Consider the following 11853-nt stretch of genomic DNA (forward strand, 5'->3'; position numbering starts at 1 on the left):
AACCCAGTGTATGTAATAAACTTCTTCTTAGTCAAATGATCAGTCATGATTTCAGATTACGCGATTGCCTGTTTAGGGAGGTAAAATGATACTTTGATTTAAATGATTTGAATTGAAGAAAATAAATAATAAATAAAATACATTTTTTGGATCACACAGTGGTGTAATAAATTAAATTGTTTTTAACATGGAGAAACAAAGATGTTAAAACAAAAGAACAAAATGGATTAAAAACAGACATATATAGGCCTATATTGTTGTACACAAAAAGCTTAACAATTAGTACTAATTATTGATGAGTTGCTACTAATAATGATAATTTTAAAATAGGCTTAATTTATAATATTAAAATAACAAATAAAATTTGGCAGCCATAAATGGTCCCGTGGACCGATTTTTGCAGCCAAAACCGGTTTTGATGCTACCATTGAAGAATATTTCAAATTTTATTAAATTAATGTAGTTTTCTTACAGGTTGTTGGTACATAGTTCAAGAAGAGAAAAAAACCATAAATTTAATCGTGGTAACAGAGAAAGATATACTCTATTTCATTACACAAGTAAGTTTAAAAACATTAATTTATGTGTATATTTTTTTTTCTGTGTTTCTTTGTATATTTATTAATATTGATCATGATCAAGGCATGATGTAGTATATACAGTGTGTATAAAATAATTTAATTAATGCAATTTTAAGTCTCTTCTTTAAAAACTCTGTGAGACCACAGTTTAAGAGCAGTCTATAAATGCTCAGTATTATAATTATTAGTATTATTTTAAGGTACTGTAGAAGGTCTACCGAAACATGTCTTTTTTTTCTACAGTAGCAAATAAATAATTTAATATGAGGGCATTCCACAGTATTTGGTCCGTGGGTTTAAAAATATCATTTACTGATTTTGATGTAACTCTTGGCCATTTGTCAAAGTAGACATGTTGAAGTTTATTAAATAACATTTTTTTAATTTTTCCGATATTGATTTTTTAAGTTATTGAATATTAAATATGAAAAAGTCATATTTAGCGTTAAGGACGGGACATTTTTAATCCTATTTATTTTATAAACTATGCATCTTATCACTGTTTTTTCAACAGATATAGTTACTTTATGTCTCAATAATACATAATCAAGTATTTAATTAAAATGTTATTGTTTATTAATTTCATACATCCATTTCAAATTCATAAATGTCCCGTCCGCGACGTTTTAGGCGGTTTTTTTACATTTATTTAAAAAGTAATGATGCAAAAATCTTGATATTTCATTTTCTCTTCTTGAGGACTATATCTCATTATATTATGAACACATATATGCAATACATTATAAACAAATATTTTGAAACTTTTGGTGAAAATATCATATTCAAAAATATATTGATGACATTTTTCGTAGGAACGGGACAGACATTTTTGTTAAGGACGGGACAAATCTTTGAAATCCTTTTTATTTCATAAAACTATGCATCTTGTTAACATTTTTGCCCATAAATATACTGCAGTTACTTTTTTTTCAAAGTAAGCTCCAATTATTCATAATAAAGTATTTTATTAAAATTGTTTATTAATTTCATACTTGCATTTCAAAATTCATAATTGTTACTTCTGAGACATTTCGATTGGGGTTTTTTCCTCACTTGTGTTTATTGAAGTAATGCTTTTTATTTGATATGTATAATAATATAGGCCTACAAATAATTTATGTTTATGAGTGCAATGGTATAATTTCATGAATACAGTTATTTCTTAAATATTATGTGGCCCACAATTCTCCAATTAAGTGATAGGAATCTACTTAGGTGTGTTATAATAGTAATTATAAAGCATGTTCTGATACTTAATATATATTTTTATAATTACAGGTCAAGAGAGAAATTTAATTTAATTTACCAGTTTCTGGCAGTGGCAGTTACCTGTAAATCAGTGTTGTAAGTAAATTTGTATTTTAAGGAATTAAAAAAAAATTGGTATACTGCTTAATAGTTGACAATAATATTTACAGTATCTATCCCGTAAACGGAAACAAATGTTTAAATATGGATGTGTATTGACGAATATGTTTTCGAAAAAATGATAGTGTATTCTATTTCACAATTAAATCAGACCAATTACTGAACAAAACTTTCAATTACATATTATTAAATTTGTTTTAATGATACCAAATTGAGGAATAATTTTTTCACGTGAATTATTGTTTATTTGTGATCCAATTTTTTTGTCAAAGTGAATAACTATTATGTGACATTAAAATTACATATTCAACAATATATCTTTTAACAAAGAAAAAAGAAAACTTTACATTATTGCATATAAATAAAAAATAATTTTTTTTTTTTCAGATTTGGAGTGGATAATACCAAACTTGAAAACCGAACTTGTAAACCAAACTTGAAAACCGAACTTGTAAACCAAACTTGTAAACCAAACTTGTAAACCAAACTTGGAAACCAAACTTGAAAACCGAACTTGAAAACCGAACTTGAAAACCGAAGTTGGAAACCGAAGTTGGAAACCGAACTTGGAAACCGAACTTGAAAACCGAACTTGAAAACCGAACTTGAAAACCGAACTTGAAAACCAAACTTGAAAACCAAACTTGAAAACCAAACTTGAAAACCAAACTTGAAAACCAAACTTGAAAACCAAACTTGAAAACCAAACTTGAAAACCAAACTTGAAAACCAAACTTGAAAACCAAACTTGAAAACCAAACTTGAAAACCAAACTTGAAAAACTAAACTTGAAAAACTAAACTTGAAACCAAACTTGGAAACAAAACTTGGAAACAAAACTTGAAAACAAAATTTGTGAACATAGCTAAACAAATAAATTAATCAAAAAATAAAATTATAAATATAGATTAAAACAGAATATAATCTTAGAATTGTATTTATAATATAAGAATACTTTAAAGAAAGTATTTCCTTAACGTTTGAATAAAGAGAAGAAGAACTTAATTATTATATTAAATATTATTATTGAAATTTTAGAATACATAGATCAATTGTCATAGGAATTTAAAAAAACAAGGCAAGGCATAATGGATATGTATGAATTCATAACAGTAGTTAATGATATACTAAACATACTTTATGAATACTGTTTATGTGACAATGTGATTAAGGAAGATGCAATTAATATTAAAAAGCAAAAAATTGTCAATACATGTGATGGTAATACTTTTAATGCCAAATCTATTGAAGATAAAGTAAATAAGACATTTAGAAGCAGTTTTGTGAATTGTATAACAAGAAACGAAATACAACAACTCTCTGGTGGTGGTGGCTCACAACGTTTAAGAAACAAGAAGGGTCGTTTTGTCAAAACCAAAAAGCATAATAACAAAGAATCACGATCAGACCACGATAAATCAGAAAAGGTTGGTGAAAATATCATTCCTGAGAAAAGTGACCGTTTAAAACTGAATACCTATGAGGAAATGAAATATATTGAAGGAAACAGTAAAGCAACTGGTTATATGATAGCACCAAGTGAAAGACTTGACCGTAGTAATGTTGCAGATCATGAATTAGAGAATAATGAATTAATAATTGAGGGACAGAAAAACGCATCCAATGGAAAGACTAGGCAGAATACTAAAGCTAAAAATGAATGTGAACAAAATAATAGTGATCAAAATATGGATATTAAAGTTTCAACACATCTATGCAATGTATCTGATGATACAATTAAAGAAAGTACTCTTTGTTTGAATGTTAAAAGTAATACAAATAAAAGTTTTATAAAACCATGTAGCAGTTCTAATAATGTAACTGTAGCACAGAGTTTAAAGAACAAAAGTTGTCGTTTTGTCAAAAGTAAAACTCTTAATAAGAAACAATCACATGATTGGTTGAAACTGAATTCAAAATTTGACGATAAAATGGAACAGGTTAGTAGAAATATTGTTCCAGACAACAATGACATTTCAGAAATGAAAACTGACGAAAATTGTAAAATGAAATGTAATGAATATTACGGTAACACAGAAGCTGGTGATGTACCAAATAGTAATAGTGAAATGAATGAAACTAGTATAAGACCATATAACGATTTTGATGTTACAGATCATGAAAATAATACATGTGCAAATTATGAATTTTCAGACGTAGGCCTATTAATAATTGATAATGGACAACAAAAAACATCCTATGGAAAAATTAAAGCTAAAAATGAAAGTAAACAATTGAATAACACTGATCAAAATCTGGATATCAACGTTTCAACAAATGTAGTAGATGAGCATATTAAAAAAGTAAAGAAGCTTCCACCGTCAAATGATAAAGGTAACATTAATAAAAGTGTGTTCAACAATTGTAAGAGCATTACTAATAATGTGTTAGCACAGGGTAGTTTTAATCAAGGAGATTCTCGATTTGGCTTTTCACGTGGTAAGCAGTGTGTTGCAAATAGTCTTGTCGCTATTCTTTATTCAACAATGAGAAATGGAAATGATTTTTTCTCTACTGATCTTGACAAAATATTGACTCTTGGAAATGAGTTGTACTATTACATTCAGAAAGATTCCACTATGCATGAGGACCTTTTGATGATTTCTGAACTGCCGAACGAATTAGATATTTTGAATAACACATTTGTAATCCTTCCCAGCGAATCAGTGTTTGGCATTATAGATAGGGATTTCGAATTGATGGCCGAGTGTGGCGCTTTGTCATTAAATCAAGCTCTTGAACAAGAATTACACCAACATGATGCATGTTTCATGAATTTCAATAGAAGTACATTTTCCATAATTAAACGTTTAAATGGTTTCCTTATATTTGATCCACATGCAAGAGATAGATTTGGTTGTGTTAGTGGACATGGAAAGAGCATTTTAATTTACAGTACATCTTGGCAAGGTGTATACAGTTATTGTATAAAATTAGCGAGGTCAATGAACTGTAATTTACATGAAACCGAGTTTGAACTGACTGGAGTAAATGTTGAAAATAAGTCTATGGATTCTTCTATCATGTTAAATGATAATTGTGAACAAAAAATATCGAAAAAAATCGATGTTGATGCACCTAGTACTCGCCCGTATAAATTACCTGATCAGAATATTGATTCCAAAGTTAAGGATCAAACACATAAAAATAAAGAAGGTGATGGCGACATTGAAATCGTTAACGTTGAGTATGGAGAAAAACTTGACAAGAATTTTAAATTTTCAACAAATGTATTATCAGATGAGGATATTAAAACATTAGAGAAACAGCAGTCATCAGATGATAAAGGTAACAATAATACAAGTGTGCCCAACACATGTAAAAGCATTACTAAAAATGTGTTAACACAGGGTAGTTTTAATCAAGGAGATTCTCGATTTGGCTTTTCACGTGGTAAGCAGTGTGTTGCAAATAGTCTTGTCGCTATTCTTTATTCAACAATGAGAAATGGAAATGATTTTTTCTCTACTGATCTTGACAAAATATTGACTCTTGGAAATGAGTTGTACTATTACATTCAGAAAGATTCCACTATGCATGAGGACCTTTTGATGATTTCTGAACTGCCGAACGAATTAGATATTTTGAATAACACATTTGTAATCCTTCCCAGCGAATCAGTGTTTGGCATTATAGATGGGGATTTCGAATTGATGGCCGAGTGTGGCGCTTTGTCATTAAATCAAGCTCTTGAACAAGAATTACACCAACATGATGCATGTTTCATGAATTTCAATAGAAGTACATTTTCCATAATTAAACGTTTAAATGGTTTCCTTATATTTGATCCACATGCAAGAGATAGATTTGGTTGTGTTAGTGGACATGGAAAGAGCATTTTAATTTACAGTACATCTTGGCAAGGTGTATACAGTTATTGTATAAAATTAGCGAGGTCAATGAACTGTAATTTACATGAAACCGAGTTTGAACTGACTGGAGTAAATGTTGAAAATAAGTCTATGGATTCTTCTATCATGTTAAATGATAATTGTGAACAAAAAATATCGAAAAAAATCGATGTTGATGCACCTAGTACTCGCCCGTATAAATTACCTGATCAGAATATTGATTCCAAAGTTAAGGATCAAACACATAAAAATAAAGAAGGTGATGGCGACATTGAAATCGTTAACGTTGAGTATGGAGAAAAACTTGACAAGAATTTTAAATTTTCAACAAATGTATTATCAGATGGGGATATTAAAACATTAGAGAAACAGCAGTCATCAGATGATAAAGGTAACAATAATACAAGTGTGCCCAACACATGTAAAAGCATTACTAAAAATGTGTTAACACAGGGTAGTTTTAATCAAGGAGATTCTCGATTTGGCTTTTCACGTGGTAAGCAGTGTGTTGCAAATAGTCTTGTCGCTATTCTTTATTCAACAATGAGAAATGGAAATGATTTTTTCTCTACTGATCTTGACAAAATATTGACTCTTGGAAATGAGTTGTACTATTACATTCAGAAAGATTCCACTATGCATGAGGACCTTTTGATGATTTCTGAACTGCCGAACGAATTAGATATTTTGAATAACACATTTGTAATCCTTCCCAGTGAATCAGTGTTTGGCATTATAGATGGGGATTTCGAATTGATGGCCGAGTGTGGCGCTTTGTCATTAAATCAAGCTCTTGAACAAGAATTACACCAACATGATGCATGTTTCATGAATTTCAATAGAAGTACATTCTCCATAATTAAACGTTTAAATGGTTTCCTTATATTTGATCCACATGCAAGAGATAGATTTGGTTGTGTTAGTGGACATGGAAAGAGCATTTTAATTTACAGTACATCTTGGCAAGGTGTATACAGTTATTGTATAAAATTAGCGAGGTCAATGAACTGTAATTTACATGAAACCGAGTTTGAACTGACTGGAGTAAATGTTGAAAATAAGTCTATGGATTCTTCTATCATGTTAAATGATAATTGTTAACAAACAATATCGAAAAAAATCGATGTTGATGCACCTAGTACTCGCCCGTATAAATTAACTGATCAGAATATTGATTCCAAAGTTAAGGATCAAACACATAAAAATAAAGAAGGTGATGGCGACATTGAAATCGTTAATGTTGAGTATGGAGAAAAACCTGACAAGAATTTTAAATTTATTCCGCTCTTAGAAGCACAAAAGAAAAGCATGTGTAATAAATTAGGCATTAATTTTGAACATATATGTAGTGTTATTAACGGAGACAGTCATATTGGCCATCCTCTACAGATTAAACATATTACTGGTGATGGTAATTGTTTTTATCGTGCGATTTCCTACATTATATCTGGGACGGAAAATAATCATTTGATTTTAAGAAGAGCAATTGTTAATCATTTATTGGAGACTGATGAAATATTTATCGATACATTTAGTCATGAATTTAGAACCGTTAAGGAATATGTTTTTAAAAAGAGAGTTATGGATAATGGAACATGGGCTTCTAACACTGAAATAAGTGCGATGGCAAACTTGCTTAAAACAGATATTTATTCGTTCAATGATCAATTTTTGACATGGCAATTGTTTTCTGCCAAAAAGCCAGGAATAATAAATGATGTTACAACTGACAACGGTATGTATATTCTGTACACCAGAAATGTGCATTTTGATGTAGTGGAATCCGTCGATATCAATTCAAATTGTGTTCAGAAAACAAGAAAACTTGATGTGAATACGTCCTTGGAAAAAACGTTTTCAAATGTAAAGGCGACTGTAATGAAATCTGGCAATAAACGAAAACGAATGAAAGACCAGAGCCATAACACACTGGAAGACGTTATAGAACCAAAACAAAAACAGAACAGAAATGTTGCAGGACTTTGTTCTAATAACGAACTAAAGGTATTAAAAAGAAAGAGAAAACAATCTCAGCAAACTAAAAGACAAAACAACAAAATCCGAATGAGAATGAAACGTTTCAATGAAAATTCAAGCATAGTAGATGCTAAAATAAACAAATACCAAACTGATTCTGTATACAGAGAGGAAAAGAAACGTAAAATGAAAGAGGCACAAAAAATAAAGTATAAGGACGATGATTATAAAATTCAAAAACGAAAAGAAAACAGAGAAAAACAGCAGAAACGGTATAGATGTGAACCTGTATATAACATTAACATACGAAGTAAGACGAGGCAACATTACAACATTAATTTTGGTTACCGAACTAACAAAAAATTAAAAAGTGTATTGAATTATAAATTAAATGAAAAATTTAGGCAAAATTTAAAAAAAAGGAGGAAAAAGATGTATCACAATAATTTACTATTTAGACAAAACTTGAAGCAAAAATTAGCAGCAAAGTATCGCAAGAATTCAAAATTCAGAGAAATCTTGAGGCAAAAATTAGCAGCAAAGTATCGCAATAATTCAAAATTCAGGGAAAACTTGAGGCAAAAATTAGCAGCAAAGTATCACAATAATTCAAAATTCAGGGAAAACTTAAGGCAACAATTGACAGAGAAATATCACAGTAATTCAAGATTTCAACAAAATTGTAAGCAAAGGTTTACAGAAAAGTATCATGGTGATGAAGTGTTTCGAAAAAATGTTGTGAAAAAAAGCATCAAGCATCGTGAAATACGGAAACAAAAAAAGTGTAAGTTTGATTTTGTTTTGAAAAACTTTAGGGAAACAATTTCTCATGGTCCTGAATATGTTTGTTGTGTATGTTTTAAAATTTTATTTAAAAATCAAGTAATGAAGTGCATCAAAGCTAAGTACGAAAACAGGACATGTATAAATGAAAAGTATTTGCATATTTGCAACGATAAATGTAATAAATCACCAAGATGTTTTTTATGGATTTGTTTCACATGCCACAAAAAAATGTTACATGGCAAAGTCCCTGCAGAAGCCAGTTCAAACAATTTACAATTACATGATATTCCTCCTGAATTAAAGAGTTTAAACAATTTAGAGCAACATTTGATAGGATTAAATATTCCTTTTATGAAATTAATGAATTTACCGAAAGGCGGACAGAACGGGATACATGGACCAGTTGTATGTGTACCATCAAATACAATTGAAACTGTAAAAATACTGCCTAGACCAAAGGCCGATGATCAGTTAATATCAGTAAAATTGAAGCGAAAATTGTCTTACAAGGGTTATTATAAATACAAATTTGTTAACACAGCCAATGTTATTCAAGCTCTAGAGTATTTACAAAATCACAACAAATGGTATTTTGATGTAGCTATTGATGAAAAATGGCACAATTACTTATCGAAAGAAAACATTGAAAGTGCAAATGATAATGTAGAAGATCAACAGACTTGTGTAGAAAACAATGACGAAGATGAAGTAGAAGACCGATTGTGTGGTGTTGCCTTTGACACAAGTTTGCAACCTGTTGATAGACGACAAAATGTGGTTGATGAATATTTTCGTGATATAATTTGTTGTGCACCATGTGAAAACAATAGTCCAATTGCATTGTTAAGTAATGAAAGCAATGAAGCAAAATCATTCCCGGTGTTATTTCCAACAGGTCAACCAACATTCCACGATGCTAGAGATGTTAAAATAACACTTGGGCGTTATTTACAAAATAGATTAATGCATATAGATAACAGATTTGCAAACAATACAGAATTCATATTTTATGCTCAATCTATATATGAACTTCAACAAATTTTATCGAGTATTTCCATTGCTTTGCGAAAAGGGTCGAGTAAAAAGGATGATTTTAGTAAACTAACTATATCTGATTTGAAAAATGCTAACAAAATTGAGGAGATTTTGAAATCTGATAAGGGTTATAAATTTTTAAAACAAATACGCGGAACTCCGCCTTACTGGCAAGCAACACAGAAAGATGTAATATCAATGGTTAGACAGATTGGCAAGCCAGCATTCTTTCTTTCATTTTCAAGTGCAGATTTCCGCTGGAAAGAAATAATGACGACTTTATTAAGTCAAACAGGAGACCAACGAAATATCGATGAATTGGAATGGACAGACAAATGTAATTTGCTAAAATCGAATCCAGTGACTGTTGCAAGAATGTTCGACAAACGCTTTCATACTTTTTTAAAAAGAGTAATTTTGTCTGAAGCAAATCCTATTGGTAAAGTTATAGATTATTTTTACAGAATTGAATTTCAAATGAGAGGAAGTCCACATGTTCATATGTTAGTGTGGGTCGAAAATGCTCCTGTTTTTGGTTTAGATGAAGATAAGGAAATTGTTGATTTTGTTGATAAGTATATTTCTTGTGCCGTACCATGCAAAATTGTAGATCCTGAAATGAATGAAATTGTTACCAGTGTGCAGATTCACAGTAAAAAGCATTCGAAATCGTGTAAGAAAAAGGGAACAAATTGTAGATTTAATTTTCCTAGACAACCTTCTGAAAAAACATTTGTTATGAGGCCTATTGTGGATAAAAACAATGATGATAAGGATAGCACTAACCAGGCGAAAGAGTTATTAACAAAAGTAAAAGATGCTGTGTCAAATGAAGAAACGTATCAAAAGGCAAAAGAACTTTTTCAAAGTTTAGGCATTACACAGAATGCATTTGAGGATGCAAATAATTGTATAGCTACTGAAGAAAAGATTGTTATAAAAAGAAATCCTCAAGATGTGTGGGTAAATCAGTATAACTGTTCCTTACTAAAAGCATGGAATGCTAACATGGATATTCAGTATATTACAAATGTATATGCATGTATTATTTACCTAGTGTCATACATGTCGAAATCTGAGCGGGAAATGGGCTTACTGTTATCTCAGGCGGCATCAGAAATGAGAGAAGGAAATGAAGATGTTGGAAAAAGTTTACGAAAACTTGGTCATGTGTATATGAATAATCGAGAAGTGTCTGCACAAGAAAGTGTTTATCGTGTCTGTGGTTTGAGGTTAAAAGAATGTTCAAGGAAAGTTGAATTTATCCCTGTAGGACCTAATCCTGTTAGAATGAGTTTACCACTAAACGTAATTAAAAATAAACCTGATGATGATAGAAGCCCATGGTTGCCAAATAAAATTGACAAATATAAAGCTCGCCCTCATAGTTCTGAATTTAATAAAATGTGTCTTGCAACATTTTGCTCTAACTATAGAATTATTAGTTCATCCGAAACGAAGGGAAACAAACAAAAGAAGAATGTATTTCATTTACAAAACAACTTAGGATTCATCCAGAAAAGAACAAGAACCGGAAATGCTATTGTACGATATCCTCGGTTTCCTGTAAATTCAGCATCAGAAAAATATTTTCTGAGTATATTGCAATTATTTCTTCCATTTCGAACAGAAAAACAATTAAAACCACCGAAATTTCAAACTTTTGAACAATTCTACGAAGAAGGATCTGTCAAATTATGTGGAAGTCAATTGAAAAAAGTAAAGATCATAGTTCAAAGAAACATGAAACTCTATGAAAAAAGCGCTGATGATGTTGAGGACGCACAAGAGTTCTTAACAAAATTTGGACCACAAGAAGATGCATGGGGTCTATTATGTCCAGAAACTGAAAAAGAAAGATTAGATCATCCAAAACCAAATGTAGACATTGATGATAGAGAAAATGAATTTTTTATTCCAGATTTTGGACTAAAAAATCAATTATCTACTATAGAGTGTAATTCATCTTATATTTCAAGACCCGAATTGAATAAAATGATTCGATCTTTAAATAAAAAACAACAACAAATATTTTATAAGACAAGACAATGGTGCTTAGACAAAGTCAATGGTAAAACACCTGAATCGTTTTACACTTTTATAACTGGAGGCGCAGGAACTGGTAAAAGTCATTTAGTAAATTGTATTTATAATGAAGCAACCCGTATTCTTGGTAAAATTATGGAGAATCCAGACGATTTGTCAATATTAAAGTTAGCTCCTACGGGGATTGCAGCATATAATATTCAGGGTAA

At 30.3% G+C, this 11853-nt stretch overlaps 1 long non-coding RNA gene across 1 annotated transcript; it reads left to right on the forward strand.

Moving 5' to 3' along the window:
• The first annotated feature begins 534 nt into the window (after positions 1–534).
• Positions 535–3123, forward strand: LOC144838637 (uncharacterized). The gene is made up of 3 exons (XR_013611679.1): positions 535–560; positions 1860–1925; positions 2337–3123. It is a non-coding gene; the product is annotated as an uncharacterized LOC144838637 (long non-coding RNA).
• The last annotated feature ends 8730 nt before the right edge of the window (positions 3124–11853 follow it).

This window comes from Antedon bifida, chromosome 3 (genome assembly GCF_963402885.1).
Source record: "Antedon bifida chromosome 3, ecAntBifi1.1, whole genome shotgun sequence".
Classification (NCBI taxonomy): Eukaryota; Metazoa; Echinodermata; class Crinoidea; order Comatulida; family Antedonidae; genus Antedon; species Antedon bifida.